This window comes from Hyla sarda, chromosome 1 (assembly GCF_029499605.1).
Source record: "Hyla sarda isolate aHylSar1 chromosome 1, aHylSar1.hap1, whole genome shotgun sequence".
In the NCBI taxonomy this organism is placed as follows: domain Eukaryota; kingdom Metazoa; phylum Chordata; class Amphibia; order Anura; family Hylidae; genus Hyla; species Hyla sarda.
Window position 1 is genome coordinate 132,588,271 of NC_079189.1, and position 21,865 is coordinate 132,610,135.

Below are 21,865 nucleotides of genomic sequence, written 5' to 3' on the forward strand. Positions count from 1 at the left end.
ACTGGTAGGAAGACCCCAAGTGGTCATTTTTTCAAAGTGGAAAATTAAATAGAAAGAAACATATTTTTTTAATAACATGCTATTGGAAAGTTATTCTGCATACATTAATCTATAATATATCAAACGTTTTTTTTTTTTTTATGAAAGGGACCCTTTAAAAAAAGTATAACTACATGCACCAAAATTAGTATGCTTAAATTGTCCTCTTCTGACCCCTATAACTTTTTAAAGAGGTACTCTGGTCAAAAACTTTTTTTTTCTTTCTTTTTTTAATCAACTGGTGCCAGAAAGTTAAACAGATTTGTAAATTACTTGTATTAAAAAATCATAATCCTTCAAGTACTTATTAGCTGCTGAATGCTACAGAGGAAATTATTTTCTTTTTGGAACACAGAGCTCTCTGCAGAATCATGAGCACAATGCACAATACAGCACAATACAGATGTAGTCCCCTTTTTGTGTGGATAAAAGTATATATATATATATATATATATATATATATATATATATGAAAAAATATTTGCAGCACTCAAACAATGATTAAAGTGAATAAAGTGAAGCTTTATTCCATCCAAAAAGCGATGTTTCGGCTGGCTTACCCAGCCATTATCAAGCATGGTATAGACAAGAAATGCATCATATAAATAAGGGTAACAAATTGTCACAATTTACGATAAAGTGCATCAATTTGCAGAAAAGTGCATAAATAATGTATACAAATAATTCATATCATAGTATCATGTATACAGCAATGTCCAGAGTCATAGTGCATATTCATATTTATAACAATACAGTTCTCACGCCTTCTTTACCATGAGAACTGTGAACTTATGGAACAGTCTACCTCAGGAACTGGTCACAGCAGGAAAAATTAACAGCTTTAAAACAGGATTAGATACATTCCTGGAACAAAATAACATTAATGCTTATGAAGAAATATAAAATCCCATCCCTTCCCCAATATCGCGCCACACCCCTACCCCTTAATTCCCTGGTTGAACTTGATGGACATATGTCTTTTTTCGACCGTACTAACTATGTAACTATGTAACAATATTAGGTGCCATATAAGTGTATACATGTAAAAAAAATTACATTCATGTTCAATAAGATAAAGTGCTTCAGGTGCTCGATGATAAAAAGACTACATACAGGGCGGGATGTAGAGTACACTCACCAATGAAAATCATCTTGCTAGGCAACCTATTTGGGGACCGGCGCCCCACATGTGCCGATGCATAACCCATAAGTAAGGGCTTTCAGACGGGGCCAATCATGCACAGTGACTAGTTGCTGATGTCACTAGCAGATGTCAAGTGTCTGCGCATGCGCACATTGAATGAAAAAGATGGGGGCAACCATCTTTGATAAGGGAACGCGTTCAATGTATTTGCAGGGAAAGTAAGGGCAAGAGGTGCGCAGCCTGACAAGCGTATACCGCTAAGTCGCCACAGCAGTCCCAGGGCATTCTGGTGCCCGCTCTGTCACCTGGCCACCACGGGGACCTGCGGATGACCAGGATCCAAACATCCAACACCCAGATGGGGGCCACATGGCAGTCACCCATCGAGGATCAGGAGTGCAGGACTGTACCAACGAGCTCATAAAGGGACAGTGGCTGCAATAAAGCAGAAGCCGCAATGCAACTCAGGGTTATAGTGTGAACGGTACCCAAAAGAAAAAGAAGAAGATATACTTAAATAGATTGGCCCCACTGTAGATATATTCCAGGAAAGAAAAAACATATATAAAGAATAATTGTGTGAGAGTTGGTGGTGTAGTTCTTTAGTCCGTGTTGTAATCTGCAAAAAAAAAAAAAAGAAGAAAACTTAAATTAAAAATAAAATGGAGTATGAAAGTAAAAATTATAGTCCAAAAATCAAATACATACAGGATAAACCACAAAATAGAATGCAATAAATTAGGTCAATAGATCAGGAGGAACGGAGAAATTGACATTAAGCCCATGAGGGCGTAATGTCTGTAGTTCATAAATCCATCGGGGTTCGCTGCGCCTTAGTAATGCTAAAAGCATAAAGCAAAGGTCATGTTCTGTATGGCCTTTTTCAGTGAAATGGCTGTACACAGGTAGGTCCATCCGTTTTTTTGCGGATGGCGTACCTATGCTGATTAAAGCGAGTACGAAACTCAAGGGTGTTTTTGCCTATATACAATATGTTGCAGGAGCACATAAGTGCATAAACTACAAATTTAGATGTGCATGTTAAGTTTGTATTCTTTTAAAGTGATCGGATGTTTAAAAATAGGGCCCTTTTGCATAAGATGACAGTTAATGCATGTAGAGCATGGGTAGTTCCCCTTACGTTGAGTAGATAAATGCTGTTGTGTGTCACCCTTCTTTCTAGACACATCAGATTTCACAAGTTTATCTCTAAGGTTTCTTAGTCATCGGAAAGACATAAGGGGATGGTTAGAAAACTCAGGAATGTCAGGATAACTTATTGATATGATGGACCAATGTTTACGTATAATTCTGGAGATATTATCAGACAGATTGCATAAAGTGGAGATAAAAGCTATTCTGGGGGAGGAGCCTGTGCATTATTTGATGGGTTGGTGGACTAAAGAATGTCTATCAAGTGTCAGAACCTGTGACTTGCTAGCTTGGAGCAAGTCAACAGGGTAGCCACATTTAGATAAACCATCTATCATACGATCTAAAGTCGGTTCCACATGTTGCGTTGAGCGCGCATCATTTGGCTTTTAGGTAGAGATTTCACCATAGAACGAGGGTGACAACTTTTAAAGTGTAAAATCGAGTTACTGTCAGTAGGTTTAGTGTAAAATGTAGTAGTAAGATGGTTGTTTTCAATGGTGACCAGTGTATCTAAGAACTGTACTGAATTGGTGGAATAAGAAAGAGTAAACTTGATATTAGGATCAATAGTATTAAGGAATTCAGTGAAGGACAACAGTTCCATGGCACTCCCCCGCCACACAAGGAATATGTCCTCTATGTATCTCCACCACCCCAGCACAAGGCTGAAGTGGTGGGACACATAGACAGATGCCTCCTCGAGGAAGGCCATGAAAATATTGGCATATGTGGGGGCCACAGTGGTCCCCATAGCGGTACCGGATACTTGGAGAAAAAACTGTTCATTAAATGTGAAGTAATTACAGGTAAGTACAATGTGTAATAAAGTCAAGATAAAGTCAGTTTTCTGTAATGAAAAAATGTGACAGATGGTTTCTCTAACGGCATTAATACCCCTATCATGTGGAATAGAGGTATAGAGGGTAGATACATGCAAGGAGGCAACGATAGCATAATTTAGGACTTCAAGATTTTCAATTTTCCTGAGGAAATATGAGGTGTCTAGTAAAAAGGATTTAGCTTTTAGGGTATAAGGGAGCAGAACTTGGTCAAGAAAAATAGAGATATGGCTGTTTACTGAGTCACAGCCAGACACAATAGGTCTGCCTGGTGGATCTCTCAGGCATTTATGAATTTTAGGCAGTAAGTATAATGATGGAATTTTAGGATGTGTGACTACAAGATATGCTTTGAGTGCTTTATCAATAATGCCCGCCAAAAAAGCATCTTCTACAATAGTTTTAATTTTACACTCTATCTCAAATCTCGAATCCCCATTCAGTGTTTAGTAAGTATGTATGTCCCCAAGTTGACGCATTGCCTCCTGGATGTATTTAGATCAGTCCATGACCACAACCACGCCACCCTTATCAGCGGGCTTGATGATGAGGTTGTGGTCATGGGCCAGATATGTGAGAGCTTGTTGATGAGTCAGATTAGAAAAAGCAGGTTTATTGTGAGAAGAAGATTTAAGAAATTCGATGTCCTTCGTAACCAGTTGGCAGAACGTGTCTAAAGGACTGGAATTGACAACTGGTTGGAATGAACTTGGTAGTTTCAAATTGTAATCAGAGTAAAACAATCATCAAAGTGTTCTGTTGGTATACGCTATTGTGCTTTATCATGAAACCATATCTATAAAACTGTATCAAATCTAGCTCATTATTAAACCAATTCATGTTATTTGAAGGACAGAAACTCAAACCTAATGACAATAACTCAGTCTGAATAGGTCACAAAACAATTGAGGAAATATTTACCACAGAGTGTGGATTTACTGTCTCTTGAATTGGAGTTTCCCTTGTTTGTTCTTCACTTGGCGTTAAATACGGGATCTTGTAGCTCTGGCAGTGATTACGGCCTCCCCTCCTGGTGGATTGACGTTTGGTGTATCCTGAGGGCCTAAAAAAGCATCAGGGTTAGTGGCAGCATTATCATCAGATGAAGTAGAGCGAGGATCAACATCCTGATCTCTGTTTTATTTGTTATTCCTGCGATTAGTAGGTTGTAGGTTGACACCCCCAATTGTAAACACGATTGTTTTCATAATCAGAGTATCCTGATACCATTTCTGATGCTTGATGGTTTCATGTTCAGTACGAGATTTGGTTAAAAAGGCAGTTCATTTACAAATAAATTTATCAAAGTCATCAGAGGATAAAAGAGATCTTAATTATTCTTCCAACACTCCCACTTTCATTTTTAAGCTGGCAATATCATGCTGTAAAATTTCCATGTTGAGTGTAATTAGGTCCAAAGAATACTTATAAGAGATTTGTTCATATTTGGCACGAAAGTCAAGGTCATTCATATAGAAGTTGTCATGCGGTTGTATACGCATGCCCCTAAGTATACGTTGTGACTTGAGATATTCTCCCATGGTAATAAGATGCAAGTTTAGAGATAACATGCGTTTGATATCAGATTCAAATTGTCTTTGTAAGTTGATGGTAGATGGCAGATGTAAAAAAGTGGTATCCCCCTCGAGTGAGCTCAAAATGCGGTCTACATCACTGTGAGTATATGAAAAGATGTTGGATGGACTCACGATTTCAGAAAGGAGAGGATCCATGTTGAATTCATCTGAGGGTGCACGCTTCAGGCGGACCAGTCGACAAACCAACAATTCACAGAAGCAGCACAACCAGGGTACATAGATGTAGGTGCCCGCAAACAAACAAACAGTCTTGGTCCAGGACTCTTCAGATACAAAAGAAAAAAAAATATTTTCAGCACTCAAACAATGATTAAAGTAAAAAAAAAAGTGGAGCTTTATTCCATCCAAAAAGCGATGTTTTGGCTGGCTCACCGAGCCACTATCAAGCATGGTATAGACAGGAAATGTATCATATAAATAAGGGTAACAATCATGTGTGACAAATTACAATCAAGAGCATAAATTTGCAGAAAAGTGCATAAATAATGTATACATATCATAGTATCATGTATACAGCAGTGTCCAGATTCATAGTGCATATTCATATTTATAACAATATTAGGTGCCATATAAGTGTATACATGTAAAAAAAATTACATTCATGTTCAATAGTTCAGGTGCTTGATGAAAAAAAGATTACATACAGGGCGGGACATGGAGTACACTCACCAATGAAAATCATCTTACTCAGCAACCTATTCGGGGACTGGCATCCCACGTGTGCTGGCACATAACCTGGAAGTAAGGGCTTACAGAGGGGGCCAATCACGCACAGTGACTAGTAGCTATACGCACACACACACACACTGTCTAAATCCTGTATACTGAAACCAATTTTACCACCACTAATACTAGTATACTTAGCAAGAGGATTGCAGCCAGGGACCGGTGTGGGATATCGGTCGCACCGCGGAAGCACTGGGGGTATGTAAAGGTTAATTTTTTTCATATATATAACATAGAATGGGCATACTTCTAGAAAAACAAAACCCTCCATCTCAATAATCCCTTTAAGCCCCCTGCGCTCCATATACATCACACCAAGACTACATAACACCACCATGCCATGAGTAAGTAACGCCACCATTCAGTGATTCAGATAAAAACAGCTATGGGGATACCAATATTGCCACCATACTGACAATCAGTGCTGGATAAATGAATATATTTCATCAGATCAGACAAATTCAGAGGCAGAATAATCTTCTCTGTTGGGGTCTATTCACATGTAATGTATCCTGTCCATCTTCTTTGATGCACAGGATTTGAAAATGCAGATTTGAACCTGTGTTCAACTAGTTTTCATTGAAATCTGCAGTATAAAATCTGCAGCTTCAAATTCTGTGGATCAAATATGCGTAGGATACTGTTAGTGTCATTACCCCCTCAGGAGTTTAATTTTTTTTCCCATGTTCTCACTCTACCTCAAACTACCATGATGACTAAAAAACCTCTGACTTTGCAAAAAGAAAAACTAAATAATACATTTCCACAATGCAATACAGCCATGAAATCTCTATACCAGCTGGCACTAACTTGGTAGTGCACTTAATTCTTACAGAAGCCAAGTGGGAAATGATAAGTTTTTTAATCCCACAGAAGTTAAAGCTAGGGATGAGCGAATCGAATCTGATGAATCCGAATTGGTTACGAATTTCAGGAAAAATTCCATTCGCAATGAAAGCGAATATCGGTGCGATTCAACTGCACAAATCGCTTCATTAAACTCTATTTAGTGCGGTCAAGGTTCCAGACATCTAACATATGTGGATCCAGATGTGAATAGTGATGAGCGGCATTTGCCATATTCGAATTTATAATATTTTGTGAATATATAGATGAAAATTTGTCCTATATTCGCAAATTTGTAATTTTTAATATATAGCAAATATATTCGCAAAATTCACAAATTCGCATATTTGCGATATTCGCAATAAAAATTTGAAATGCGAATATTTGCGCCCAACACTAGATGTGAGGACATGGGGCAAGGAATCCTGGGAAGGCGGGAACAAGGGTAGACGGGATGACCCTGAATCACATGCAGCATGCATCCTATCAGCAGCCAGTCACCCCTGTGATTTCATAGCCCTCTATAATCGGCAGCCATATGGCGGCCAGTCACTTCAGCCTTTCATTACAGAGAGATAGATATAGACAGCGCTGTTTGTTGGCCAGAAAAGCTTTTTTCCAGCAGCAATTCAACTCCTAGTCACTACAGCGTTCTATTACAGAGAGGGACAGAGAGCAATATGTTACATAGTGTGTTGCACAGAACAGCAGCGATTCACCTCAAGCACAAATCCTGCCAAGAAGCACTGATAGGGAAGGGAGTGAGATTTAGAGTACAATTTTGGGTGTAGTACTTAGAGACTGTGTGCTGCAGCACTGGTGTGTACTGCTGATGTTGCAAACAAATACTTTTTTAAGCATACTGGAGAACATTGTCCTACCCTCATAATTGCATACCACATACGTACATCTAAGTGGTGCACTATTTTGTTCCTGTTAAAGTCTCAAAGGCCTAGATACTGTGAAAGGCCAGGCAAAAGTACTCACCGGCTGGTGTTGTACACAAATACTTTTTTAGGTGTTTAAATGATTTTTATTGAGGTTTTTTAAGAATTTACAAACATAAGAAAACATAGGCCATTACAACTTCATGGCCCTACAAGAAGTAATACAAAAACATACCATAGAAGGGAACATAACATTTATCATATTTATGTATGGAAATATCACTCAGTGAAATAATGAAAATTATAATCAAGTTTGAACCACTATGGAATGTAGTGTATTGGTAGTCATACACAAACAAAATAAAGCATAGTAAAATGTAATCAAGAATATTGAAAGGCTATAGTATATGAATCTTTGGTATTAATAGTCATACATTATCGCTTCAAATTTTAGATTTAAGCCAGATCCGGATCCCGTGGTCCCCCTGTCTCTCAGTTCGAACAGACATAACCCAGTAAACCGTTGTGTGTCAACATGTGTAATGGGAGCATCAGTGTAATGGGAACACAGTTGTAATATGAACACAGGTGAAATAAAGGGGCAAAAACTTTTTTAAGCGTTATGGAGCATCTTGTACTCCTCTCATATACTCACTAATTATATCAGGCAGAGAAGTGCCAGGACGGGCACAGAGGAGTGGCAGAGGCCTAAATTCATCACGCAGAGGTTACAGCAGATGAGGGGCGAGTGGCAGCAGGAGTCGCAGCCAGTAGAGGCCCGGGAGCAATCTCTGTCCTCCCATTGCCTCTGTCCTATGCTGTTCACTCCCTCAAATAAGTATCTTATGGTGTGGGTTCAGCTCCACTATTTAGTGAGGACGATCTAGAGGACAGTCAGCAGCTACTGTCCAGCCAAGAAGTGGAGGAAACATCTGCCGCTTCCTCCTCTAGGCAGACAAGTAGTGATGAGGAGAGTGACGTGGGAGGTGGTGTTGCGAGCATTCAGGCTTCTAAAGCAGACACTGTTAAGGGACCTGAGGAGGACATCAGTGAAGTACAGACACAACTTGATGATGATGAAGCCGATCGCACTTGGGAGCTGGGTGAAGAAGGAGCTTCATCATCATCATCATCATCATCAGGAGAAGAGGGTTGCAGGTTGCCCATGAGGCAGCAGCTGAGCTAGCAAGGTGGTAGCATGGTTGGCAGTTAGCATGGTGGCAGAAGTGGAAAGTCTGGAGCCAACTGTGCCCGGGGTAGAGCGCCTGCTTCGTGGCAGCCTACCTTCCTGGGAGGTAGTGAAACAGGGGTTCCTGGAGTTGGTGGCAGTAGCAGTCAATCAGTGCGGACTGTTGGTGGGAAAATCAGCTACTCGGAAGTGTGGCAGTTTTTCATCAACCATCTGGAGGAGGTTATCATGGCCACATGAAAGATGTGTCGGCAGAAGGTGTGGCCAGGGTCGCAATGTTGGCACCACGGCCCTGAGTCAACATATGAAACGTCACCATAAAGCGGTGTGGGAGAACTGTGGCTCCAATGTAGTGGTCCAGCCTGCTGCATCATCCAGTAGCACACTGCTCCCTGTTTCAGCCAGCCAAGGCTCCACCACCTCAGCAAAAGGGAGCTGTGTGTCATACCCATCTTCTGTCGCTCCAGATGCTCCTGTTCCTCCTACTCCTATTCCACTAGCAATCCATCGGCGAAGCCATGTCGAAGAGAGAACAGTATGTGCCCACTCATCCAATGGCACAGAAGCTGAATGTGCTCCTGTCTAAGTTGTTGGTGCTGCAGTCCCTCCATTTTCAAGTGGTGGACTCTGAACATTTCAGAGAACTGATGGCTTGTGCCAAACCGAGGTGGAGAGTCCCAAGCCGTAATTTCTTTACGAAGAAGGCAGTACCAGCCCTGCACAATTTTGAGGAACAGAAGGTGGGCCAGTCATTGAGCCACAACAACAACTTGGAAAGGTAATGCCGCTTCTGCCTCCATGCTCTCAGGTCATTTGTCCTGTGGCAATGTGTAACTCCGCCTCCTCATCCTCTACCGTGTCCTTAGCCTCCACTGCACGGACAAGTCTCAGTGCCGCTCCAGCATGCCATGTGTGCAGGGCATAGCAGTGTCACGCTGTTCTTCACATGGTTTGCCTTGCAGAACTGAGTCACACAGGGGAGGAACTACTAAAAGTTATTTTTAAAGAAATCGAATCATGGCTTACTCCACGAAAACTGGAAATGAGAACCATTGTGAATGACAACAGAAATACAATCTTATCTGCGCTGTGACAAGGAAGCCTCTGCCAAGAGCCCTGTAAGGCACACGTGTTCAATCTGGTTGTCAAGCGGTTCCTGAAGTGTTCCCCCCATCTGCAAGACATCCTAACAATGGAAAGGAAACTTTGCATCCACTTCAGCCACTCATACACCACAAAGCACACCCTCCTTGAGCTGCAGCATCAGAATGGTATCCCCCAACATAGTCTGATTTGCGACATTTCCAAACGTTGGAATTTCCCCCTCCATATGTTGGACCGACTATACAAACAGAGAAAAGCCCTCACAGATTTTTTTGATGATCCAAGCGGATAAAGGGACTCCCCTGTGTAACTTCAATGTCAACCAGTAGCAGCTCATACGTAACACCTGCCGTTTGCTCAGGCCCGCCAGGATTACGGGATGAATGACGTCATTCAACTGCTTCATCTACTATAGCACGTGTTGGAAACAATGGCTTGTCAGGGCACAGGAGACATGGCACCTACATCTCACGGCCATATGAGCCCTGTAGGGGTCGAACTGGAGAAGTAGGAGGGGGAGGAGCACAGTGGAGCAAAGTTTAGGTTTCGCGAGATGGGTGGATTTTCTAGTCATCGGATAGGAGAGGAGGAGCAGGAGCAGCCAGAGGAGCTAGAGGGTTATGAGGAAGACAGAGGACCAGACACACCGTGGCAGTATGCAGTGGAGATGGAGGCAGGGAGTACCTCCGAGTTACTTGCAAAAATGGCACGATGCATACTCGCTTGCATGGTGACTGCTGAATTGTCACCATTCGGCAGTGGGAGGACTTCTGGCTCTCCACCTTATTGGACCCTCACTACCAGCACAAAATAGGGGCCTTTTTTTACACCCACTGAGAGGAAGGGCAAACTGACCTACTATAGAGACAACCTACACAGTCAGTTGGCCGATGCCTATCTGCGCCATAGTCAATCCACTCGCAGGTCTTACTTGAGGGTCCCTCTGCACTCACCTTCTACTGCCATGGCTGCTGGGGAGGGGTGGGGTGGCAGGAGCAGTACCAGCTCCATCAGCAGCAACCTGAGTCTACAGGCTGATGAGTAGCTTTCTTCACCCGCATAGTCAAGTAGCTCATCAGCAGCAGGTAGGCTTGGAGCAGGACCTAAACCAGCATGTGATGGCATACCCTGACATGACCATGCCAACACACCTTGAAGTTCTGCTGGGCTTCTGGGCAGCTAAACTTAATGTGTGGCTGCAACAGCAGAGTTTGCTCTGGGAAAGCTGTCCTGCCCAGCCAGTAGTGTTCCATCAGAGCGGGTGTTTAGTCCGGTGGGGGCCATAGTAACCCCATGGAGAATTCGTCAGTTCACAAAAAATTTGGAAAGACTGACCTTTGTGAAGATGAATTAAGCATGGATCAGCCAGGATTTCCACCCACCAATGCCTGATGCATCAGAGTTGATTGACCATGGTGCCACACCAACACTTCACAAATATGGATAGTGCAAAATATGTTTAAGGTGCTGTTACCCAGTTACAGACATTCCTCGCCATCAGACCACAAGTATTGAGGATATGCATTAGCTAAAACATAACTTTTCTTAGGATAAAATATATGTACTAAAAATTTTTACTCAAAAGGAAAGGTGTGCAAAAAACACCATGTGCCACCTACAAGTATTGACGTGATGCAAAGATCTCTAAAAGGTGGAAGGGAACAATGTATGGTCCATTGTAACCGCTGGGGGTAAAAACTTCCTCTGTAAGGCCCTACTCTCGCATTATTAATTCCCTTCTCCCCCAAAAAAGGGCAACCACACACAGGAATCTCTCCCTATTTCCCCCTCCAAACACTGCCATTTCCCAGTGTTTTTAGATGGAAATAGAGAGAGTTTCCTGTATTGGGCCGACCTTTTAAGGATTATTAACACTTGCCAAGAAGGGAATTAATAGGGCAAGATTAGGGCCTTATATGGGAAGTTTTTACCCCCACCTGCTACAATGAACAATACATTGTTCCCTTCCACCTTTTCGAGGAAAGTGTTACTCGTCTTAAAAAGGGCTGCCCCACACAGGAACCAATCCCTATTTCCACCTAAAAACTCTGGGAAATGGCAGTGTTTGTAGGTGGAAATAGGGAGAAGGTAATTAACCTGTTCAGGACGCAGGGCATATGCATACACCCTGCATCCCGAGTCCTTAAGGATGTATGGATACGCCCTTGGGAATTCCAGTCCCCGACGCTAGTCGGTTGGGGACCAGATCGGGATGCCTGCTGAAATCATTCAGCAGGGATCCCGGCACATCGCCGAGGGGGTTCTGAGACCCCCACCATGTCGGTGATCACAGGAAATCGCATGTCAATTTAGATATGTGATTTTCTGCTATTCCGGGCTGATCGGGTCTCTGGTGACCCGATCGCCCAGAAAATAGGGATGATCGGAGCTGTCAGTGACAGCCGCGATCATCCTAAGGGATAGGAGCGAGGTGGCAGTGCTGCAACCTCCTCCTATCCCCTGCCATTAGTAAGTACTGAGTACTGACCAATGGCAGTTGAAGACGGGGGGTTGCCATGGAAACCCCCCTGCTCTGCCCACCCCTGGATGTCAGGAAGAATGGGGGGGAGAAGATGGCGGCCGGTACCTGCAAAGAAGATGCCGTGGGGACCGCCGATCAACGGTGACATCAGCGGAGATCAGGGGCGGAGGTAGGGAGGCGACGGCGTGGAGTATCAAGGGAGGTGGCAGTAAAGCGATATTTACTGCTGCCTTCCTAGTGGTTGCCAAATTGCAACTCCCAGCATGCCCAGACAGCCAAAGTCTGTCTGGGCATGCTGGGAGTTGTAGTTTTGCAACATCTGGAGGGTCACAATTTGGAGACCACTATTACAGTGGTGCCCAAACGGTAGCCCTCCAGATGTTGCAAAACTACAACTCTCAGCATGCCTAGACTGCCCAGGCATGCTGGGAGTTGTAGTTCTGTAGCATCTGTCCCTTCAGATTTTGCAATTTTCATGAAAATTTTGAAAATTGCTGCTATACTTTGAAGCCCTCTAAAGTTTTCAAAAAGTAAAAATATGTCCATTTTATGATGCCAACATAAAGTAGACATATTGTATTTGTGAATAAATATAAAATGTATTTGGAATATCCATTTTCCTTACAAGCAGAGAGTTTCAAAGTTAGAAAAATGCAACATTTTCAAAATTTTCATGAAATTTGGGGATTTTTCACCAAGAAAGGATGCAAGTAACAACGAAAATGTACCGCTATAATAAAGTAGAATATGTCAAGAAAAAAACAGTCTTAGAATCAGAATAATCAGTAAAAGCATCTTAGAGTTATCAATGCATAAAGTGACAGTGGTCAGAATAGCAAAAAAGGGCTGCGTCCTTAACCCCTTAACGACCATGGACGTAAATGTACGTCCTGGTTTGGCGGGACTTCCCGCACCAGGACGTACATTTATGTCCTGTGTATGACCGCGAGCGACGGAAGGGTGCTCGTGTCATACACGCCAGGACCCGCCGGTAATGGCCGAAATCCGCGATCGCGCGGATGTCCGCCATTAACCCCTCAGATGCCATGATCAATACAGATCACGGCATCTGCGGCATTGCGGTACTTTGATTGGATGATCGGATCACCCGCAGCGCTGCCGCGGGGATCTGATCATCCAGCATGACAGCCGGAGGTCCCCTTACCTAGCTCCGGCTGTCTCCCGGGGTCTTCTGCTCTGGTCTGCGATCAAGCAGACCAGAGCAGAAGATCACCGATAATACTGAGCAGTGCTGTGTCCTATGCATAGCACTGCACAGTATTAGCAATCAAAGGATTGCTATAGATAGTCCCCTATGGGGACATAAAATGTGTAAAAAAAAAGTTGAAAAATGTAAAAATAAAATTAATGAGTTAATGATCCCGTACGGTGAATGGCGTAAATGTAAAACATTAAAGAAGTCCACAAATCCTGCTTTTTTGTTACATTTTATAAAAAAAGAAATTAATAAAAAATGATCTAAAAGTTTTATATATACAAATGTGGTAGCTAAAAAAAAGTACAGATGACGGCGCAAAAAATGAGCCCTCATACCACCCTATATACTGAAAAAGGAAAAAGTTATAGGTGGTCAAAATAGGGCGATTTTAGATTACTGATTTTGTACAAAATGTTTTAGATTTTTTTTAAGTGGTACAAAAATATAAAAGTATCTAGCCATGGGTATCATTTTAATCGTATTGACCCACAGAACAAAGAACACCTATCATTTTTACCGTAAAGTGTGCAGTGTGAAAACCAAAACCCTCCAAAATGTGCAAAATTTGGGTTTTCATTTAAATTTCCTCCCTAAAAAAAATATTTTTGGGTTCGCCGTACATTTTTTGATAAAATGAGAGGTTTCATTACAAAGTAAAATTGGTCACGCAAAAAACAAGCCCTTATATGGGTCTGTACATGGAAATATAAAGGAGTTATGGATTTTAGAATGCGAGGAGGAAAAAACGAAAACGCAAAAATAAAATTGGCCTGGTCTTTGAGGTGAAAATGGGCTTGGTTATTAAGGGGTTAAGGTCAAAATGAGCTGCGTCCTTAAGGGGTTAATAATGCAAGAGTAGGGCCCATCAGGGGAAGTGTTTACCCCCACCAGTTACAATGGACCATACGTTGTTCCCTTCCACCTTTTAGATGTCTTTGCATCACATCAATGCTTGGAGGTATAGGTGGAACATGGTGTTTTTTGCACACCTTTCCTTTTGTTTGATTAAAAAAAAATATATATTTTATCCTAAGCATAATATTAAAAGTTAAGTTTTACATAATGCATATCGTTAATACTTACTTGTGCACACTAACACTTTTACAAAAGAGACCGTTTTCTTCTGCCTACCTGCCTCAGCTACTATTCTGATCCTGCCACTCGCCTAATGCCACACATCTGATGCCAAGATCTCCTTTTTTCACCCACCTTGGTCACCAGGTACTGGTATTGCCACCCACCGCTCCACCCGGGTCACTTTCAGGACTCCCGATACTGCTGCTGCCACCTCCAGGCTGTCTCATTCTGCCACCATATGTTCTCCTCATGTTGCTGCCACCTCCACGCTGTGTACTTCAGCCACTATATGGTCTCCTCATGCTGCTGCAAACTCTAGGCCGTGTCATTCAGCCACTATATGCTGCTGCTACCTCCAGGCTGTGTAGTTCAGCCACTATATGGTCTCCTCATGCTGCCGCAAACTCCAGGCTGTGTTATTCAGCCACTATTTGTTCTTCTCATGCTTCCCCACTGCCACACTGTGTCATTCAGCAACTATATGGTCTCCTCATGCTGCCGCAAACTCCAGGCTGTGTCATTCAGCCACTATATGCTGCCGCCAACTCCAAGCTGTGTCATTCAGCCACTATGTGGTCTAATCATGCTGCCGCCAACTCCAGGCAGTGTCATTAAGTCAATATATGGTTTCCTCATGCTTCCGCTACCTCTAGGCTGTGTCATTCAGCCACTATATGGTCTCCTCATGCTATTGCAAACTCCAGGCTGTGTCATTCAGCCACTATATGCAGCCGCCAACTCCAGGCTGTGTCATTCAGTCACTAGATGATCTCCTCATGCTGTCGTCACCTCCACGCTGTGTCATTCAGCTACTCTACGGTATCCTCATACTGATGCAACCTCCAGGCTCTGTCATTGTGCTGCTCTGCGACAGTGATTCTAACAGCGATGCCTCTGATCAGCATGTCATACTGAATAACAGTATTATTTCACTATCCCAGCACACACCCTATGCATTTTGCAGCAAGGCAAAGTGTTTTACACCCTGTAGGGAATAGCTCACACAGTGGGGTCAGCAATGACATGATTCACACAGATAGTAGGTTTCAAACGTCCAAGAGGATGTTTATTTAAATGGTTTGAGGCACAAAGCACAGTACAAATAAAACAACAAAACCTAAGCCTGTCCAGCTCTAACTAAACATCAGGATACCTCACTATCCTACTGTGGGCCTAATTTCTGCCCCCAACAAACTCACAAAATGTCAATAGAGGAAGGTTCAGACCTGGTAGGTGGGAGCTGCAGTTCTGGCTGTGGCTGCTTCTCATCTCAGTCTCTCTAGCACTTTCACACTGTCTTTTTTTCAAAAATTTGTTCATCTCTAGTTAAAGTGCAGCAGAGTCACAAGTTAACTTTGCATTTCAGAGTGTTAAAATTTATCTCTCGAGTTCTTTTTTACATATGAGTAGGACACAGCACTGTGCATGATACTCATTTGTCTAAATATGATTTATCTTAAAATCAGCACCTCAAAAGCCAAACAGCATAATGTAATTCTACGGCACTGGAAATGGGTCCTATGGAGACGCAGTGGTAACTACTTCTTACACGGCACAGCGATATACAGCTGAAGGCATCCAGGAGAAATCTTACCGTTTGGCTTTTTAGGTGCTGATTTTAAAATAAATCATATTAAGCAAATGAATATCATGCACAGTGCTGTGTCTTAGTCATATGTTAAAGAGAACTCTAGAGGTACAACTTATTATATAACATAGGACTACAACTCCCAGTGTGGTCTCCCTGTCTGTGCCCCTCCCCATGTCTTAAAAGGATGTGGTGAGTAATTACATAGGCCACACAGTAAGACCCCACTGGGAGTTGTAGTTTATATTGTACATTTACAGTCTGGCAAGCAACGTTAACATAAGGCTCTGCTGTACTGTAGCTCATGTTGGACTATTAGACTCAGCCTGATGCAGCAGGCTGATGGGAGTAGTAGTACTAGAAGGGCTGTCAGTGTGTCCTCCCCTCTCCATAAGGACCATTTTCTTACATTTCATCACAGGCAGAAAGTGACAAGTACTTACATCCATTACTGGGTAACTTGTAAAGAGCAGAGGAAGAAGGGTTGTCATCTCCCTCTTGCACGGCAGACTCTCCTCAGCACCCCTCTCTTCTTCGTGTCTCCCCACAGATTGCACATGCTAGTCTAGACATGCAGCCCAGAGACAATGGGAAAACGCTGGTGACCTCTGAGATTCTACACAGAGGGTGCAATGAACAGATTATATCCTGCTTGCCTGTGTTGGACCTGTGATGTCATCAACTCACTCCTGCAGGTCTAAACCAGCCTGTAGCCAAAGAGCATAGGGATGTAAGTGCGGCCATGGGTCCCATAGCTGCTGCCAGTCAGGGTTGTAATCGGCCCTGCCAGTGCCTGAAAAATGACAAATCCAGCCCTGACTGTATTTTGCTAAGATTTGCACAAAATTGAGGTAAAAACGTGGCAATTTTACAGCGATTTTGAAGAAATCGTGGCAAAATACAGTGTTGTGAGTATGGATGTAAATATGTTCAGGGGGCCCTCTTTTGGATGGGGGCCCTGGGCAACTGCCCAGGTTGCCCCGCCCTAACGCCGACCATGCCTGTGTGCCCCCTCTAAAATTATCAAGCAGAGAAGTGAGCAGCATCAGAGCTCACTCCCCAGCCAGCCTGCTGACTTCCAGCGGGAGAATCTCTGCAGTGCAAGTCAAATCCGCTGCCAGGAGCCCTGACTGGTCACATGCTCTGGGCAGATTCATTCCCCGCTGGCCGGGGAGCGAGTGCTTGGTACCGTCCACTTCTCTGCTTGGTAAGTGAAGATCACAGCAAATCTCAAGAGTGAGATACACTGTGATCTGTCCCTCTGTGTTGGTACTCTTTCAGCACTATAGTAATAGAAGCACTGCAGCAGACTCCCGCAGCCGAGGGATGTGCAGGAGCCATTCCTGTTGTCCCTCAGTGCTGCGGTGAAACTACTACAACCATTATGGACCAAAGTCTGGTCCATGATGGTGGTTTTAGTAACACCACAGTGCTGAGGGATGGCAGGTATGGTTTCTGCACATCCCTCCGCTGCGGGGAGTCTGTTGCAGTGCTTGTACTACAACTCCCATGATGGGAGTTATAGTACCAGTGCAGAAGGACAACTCACATCATTCTCAGATATCATTTGCCTGTCTGGAAATTATGGGAGAAGTAGTCTAGCAAGAGCTGTTGGTACTACTACTCCCATCATGGGAGTAGTAATACCAGCACATAGGGACAGCCACCATCTGTTGCTTAACTATAACTCCCATAATTTCCAGACAGGCAAATTATATCTGGGAATGATTGGTATTGTAGTTTCAGAACAGCGAGCCTTCAGCTGTTGCTAAACTAAAACTCCCATCATTTCCAAACAACAACAAAAAACGTGGTCTCAAATGGCTGGAGGTGCTCAACACCAAATGCAGTTGTGCATTTATACTGGGGGAGCAGATCCTGCCCTTGTAGTCCAATGCTAGGGGCGATCCCCAGCATAAAAATGCATACAATGGAGGATGCCTGCAGTGGACTACAAGTGCCACAATAGAATCCTACACCAGATAAACGGTGTGGATGTGTAACAATTAGAATAATACAATACAGAAATTAGATGTGTACAATGACATTGGCTAACCCTCAACACTGATGTTAAAATTGAGACATTCGCCAGTGTATCCTTATATGAAGGACACACCAGAGCCCGCACACCAATGCCAAGGTTTCTCAAATGGCGCGGGACCTAACGCTAACCTACCTGTGCGTAATAAGCAAAAACCAGGGGCCAGTGCGCAATTACAGCAGCACTAGGCCGACATGCAGCCTGCTCCCAGTTCCCTCCAGTGTGACTGAGCACACATACAATGGGAGGAGGGAGAGACCGGCTACAAGCCCCACAAGCCTGTCTCTCCCTCCTCCCATTGTATGTGTGCTCAGTCACACTGGAGGGAACTGGGAGCAGGCTGCATGTCGGCCTAGTGCTGCTGTAGTGCTGCTGCTGCAGTTGGATGCACGTTAGGAGAATAGTGGGCTTTTTCTTCCGCTATTTGCCACCAAAAATAATGGTGCCCGATGAACCCCATTATAGTCAATGGGATCCGTCGGGACATGTTGTTGCCCCTTGTGCTCCAGTCTTGCTAATGGCCTTCAAAGACTTAAAAAAAAAAACAATGCTAGCATGGCGGCCGTTAGCGACTGAGCACAACGGCAGTGTGAAAAGGGCCTAACTATGATGTGATGGAAAAGATCTGCAGTGTAAAGCAGTTGGGGGAGGCAGGACAACAGTTTGAGCTTCTGGTGGGACAACAAGTGGATTTCAGAGTACAGTGTTTACCAACAGCATGTCTCCAGCCATTGCGATACTACAACTCTCAGCATGCCTGGACAGGCTGTCCAGGCATGCTGGGAGTTGTAGTTTTGGCACTGTTGGAGACACAGTTGGAAAACCCTATTACATGTTTACTACCACAAATAACCACAAATAGTCCTTCTGCGTCTGCACTCAACATATTACAGCAGTGGTTTCCAAACAGTGTATCTCCAGCCATGGCAAAACTATAACTCCCAGCATGCCTGGGCAGCCAATGTCCGGCGTTCTTTATAGTAGTATAACATGTAATAGTGTTTTCCAAACTGTGTCTCCAGCAGTAGCAAACTACAACTTCCAACATGTCTGGACAGCAAATGTCCGGCGTTCTTTATGGTAGTATAACATGTAATAGAGCCTTTGGCTGTCCAGGCATGCAGGAAGTTGTAGCTTTACCACTGCTGGACACACAGTTTGAAAACACTGCTGTAATATGATATAGCACAGCACGCAGCTTGCATTTCTATTGGATTCTATTATTAAGATGGGAGGGGATATGCATATGGGAGGCAGTGGGGCGTTACTTTATTATAATTTCCTCAGTATGGAGAGCAGGGGAGGGCAGCAGCTTACAGGAAGTAGGACAGGAGGATCATGGGAAATGTAGTTTTTTATCACTCTGCTTCTCCCTCCATGTTTCAAACAGAGGGATCTTTGGGAGGCCATATCAGGAGATCTGCTGAACCGATTTTGACCACACACGTCTTGCTGGATAGGTTTTTACAAGATCTATCAGTAGGTAGAGTTATTATTTGAGTATTAATGCTGCATATCTCCTTTAATGTGTGCTTTGTAAGTCTAGATTAAAGGGGTACTCCGGTGCTTAGACATCTTATCCCCTATCCAAAGGATAGGGGATAAGATGCCTGATCACGGGAGTCCCGCCGCTGGGGACCCCCGTGATCTTGCACACGGCACCCCGTTTCTAATCAGTCCCCAGAGCACGTTCGCACCGGGACTGATTACCGGTGACTACAGGGCGGGCGGCGTGTGATGTCACGCCCCCACCCCCCCACATCACGCCCCCGCCCCCACCTCCACCCCTCAATGCAAGCCTACGGGAGGGGGCGTGACAGCTATCACGCCCCCTCCCGTAGGCTTGCATTGTGGGGCGGAGCGTGACATCACACGGGGGCGGGGGAGTGACTTCACATGCCGCCCGCCCTGTAGTCGCCGGTAATCAGTCCCGGAGCGAACACGCTCCAGGGACTGATTACAAACGGGGTGTCACGTGCAAGATCACGGGGGTCCCCAGCGGCAGGACTCCCGCGATCAGGCATCTTATGCCCTATCTTTTGGATAGGGGATAAGATGTCTAAGCACCGGAGTACTCCTTTAATTGTCTGTGCACACAACCTGACATGTTTTGTTGGGTTGTGCGTTAGATTGGGCACCAGAATTTGTGCCAGAATCAAAACAAAAATCCAGTTTACAGAGAAAAGCCGAAAAAGGGGCAGGGGTCATTATTAAAAGTGGGTGTAGTGACCAAAAGGGGGCGTGTTCCCGACATTTTCACAAAAAAACAACACATTTGCTAAGGTTTCCACAAAAAATTTGGGGGATTTGAGCCATGGAAAACCCCACAGCTCAGAACATGTGGAAAAAAAGCAGAATGTAGGGAAAAGTGCAAAATGTAGGGAAACCTTAGTAAATACAGTGGGAAAAAAATTGTAGGGAATTAAAACCCCACTCCACTCTTAGTAAATCAGGGCCAATATGTGAAACTTTGGCCAAACCTTTTAAAGCTGCGTAAATTAGTGACATTACTTATTTATGCGGCTGTTTAAATGTGCCTGTATATATTACACAATAGCACTGATTTACTATTATAAACCTAACCTGTTTTGTCGGGTTGTGCGTCAGAATTTGCACCCAAAAAAAAATATAAAAAACCAGACCAACTCTCGATTTTACCAAGAAAACCCCGAAGGAGCATGATCGTCTCGAAAAGGGGAGTGGTCACAGAAAAAGGGGCATGTCCCCTACATTTTAAAAAAATGCCAACAGCTCAGAGCATGTTTAAAAGTATAGTAAATCCTATGGAAAAATACTTGTAAGGAAAAAAAAAACACAAGGAAAACTATACTCCACTCTTAGAAAATCAAGGCCATTGTGTGCATTGACAGACACAATGGGCATCATTTACTAAGAGTGGAGTGAAGTTTTCTTTGTGGGTTTTTGCTTCTGACAGGTATTTCTCCATGATATTTACTATTGTATCTTGTTCATTCTCCCTACATTTTGCTCTTTGACTTCTGCTCTGAACTGTAGGGTTTTCTAGAGCTCAAGTCCACCACATTTTTTTGGGAAACAGTAGTAAATTAGTGGGTTTTTTTGTTGTTTTTTTTTTATGTAGGTTTATTTGAAGACACACCCCTTTTTCTTGATTGCCACACCCCTTTGTAGGGTTTTCTGAATAAAGTAGAGAGTTAGCAGGGTTTTTTGGATTTTTTTGATGGAATTTCTGGCGCACAACATATACGACACAAAGAACCCTACAAAATTTACTCCAAAAAGCCTTAGTAAGTGAGGACCAATTTTTCCACAACTACAATTACAACCCAATTTGTCCACAAAACATTTTTACAAGCATATTGCACTTAAAAAATAAATTTCTGTGTAAACTTAGCCTAAGTAATACAGTTCTAATAACATCAGAATTCTAGTTTCATTGAAACTACTAATAACTAGAGAGGAGCAGAGTTACAGTGATTCGATTTGTCACAAACTTCTCGGCTCGGCAGTTGCTGACTTTAGCCTGCATAAATTAGTTCAGCTTTCTGGTGCTCTGGTGGGCTGGAAAAGGTGGATACAGTCCCAGGAGAGAGTCTTCCAGGACTGTATCCACCTTTTCCAGCCCACCAGAGCACCTGAAAGCTGAACTAATTTATGCAGGAAAAGTCAGCAACTGCCAAGCCGAGAAGTTCACGACAAATCAAATTACTGTATGTTCTCTCATCTCTACTAATAACTACTAATAAATATGAACAAAGTAAATTTTACCTTTAATTATTAATCCGATGCTATTGATAATTATTAATCCGATGCTATAAATGCTAAAGATGGTTAACACTTAATAAAAAGAAATTATCATTGTATCTTTAAAAAAAAAAAAATAATAATAATAATATATATATATATATATATATATATATATATATATATAATATACTTTTCTGATAAATAT

At 43.2% G+C, this 21,865-nt stretch overlaps 1 protein-coding gene and 1 long non-coding RNA gene across 3 annotated transcripts in view; one reads left to right on the plus strand and one right to left on the minus strand.

Annotated features, from left to right (window-relative positions):
- The window catches only part of FSTL5 (follistatin like 5), an 872,209-nt gene that overhangs the window by 752,521 nt on the left and 97,823 nt on the right, over positions 1–21,865 (plus strand). The window lies entirely within an intron of this gene.
- Positions 1,710–16,500, minus strand: LOC130358372 (uncharacterized). The gene is made up of 4 exons (XR_008889494.1): positions 16,337–16,500; positions 4,887–5,038; positions 4,099–4,240; positions 1,710–1,802 (listed from the first exon to the last, which is right to left on the minus strand). It is a non-coding gene; the product is annotated as an uncharacterized LOC130358372 (long non-coding RNA).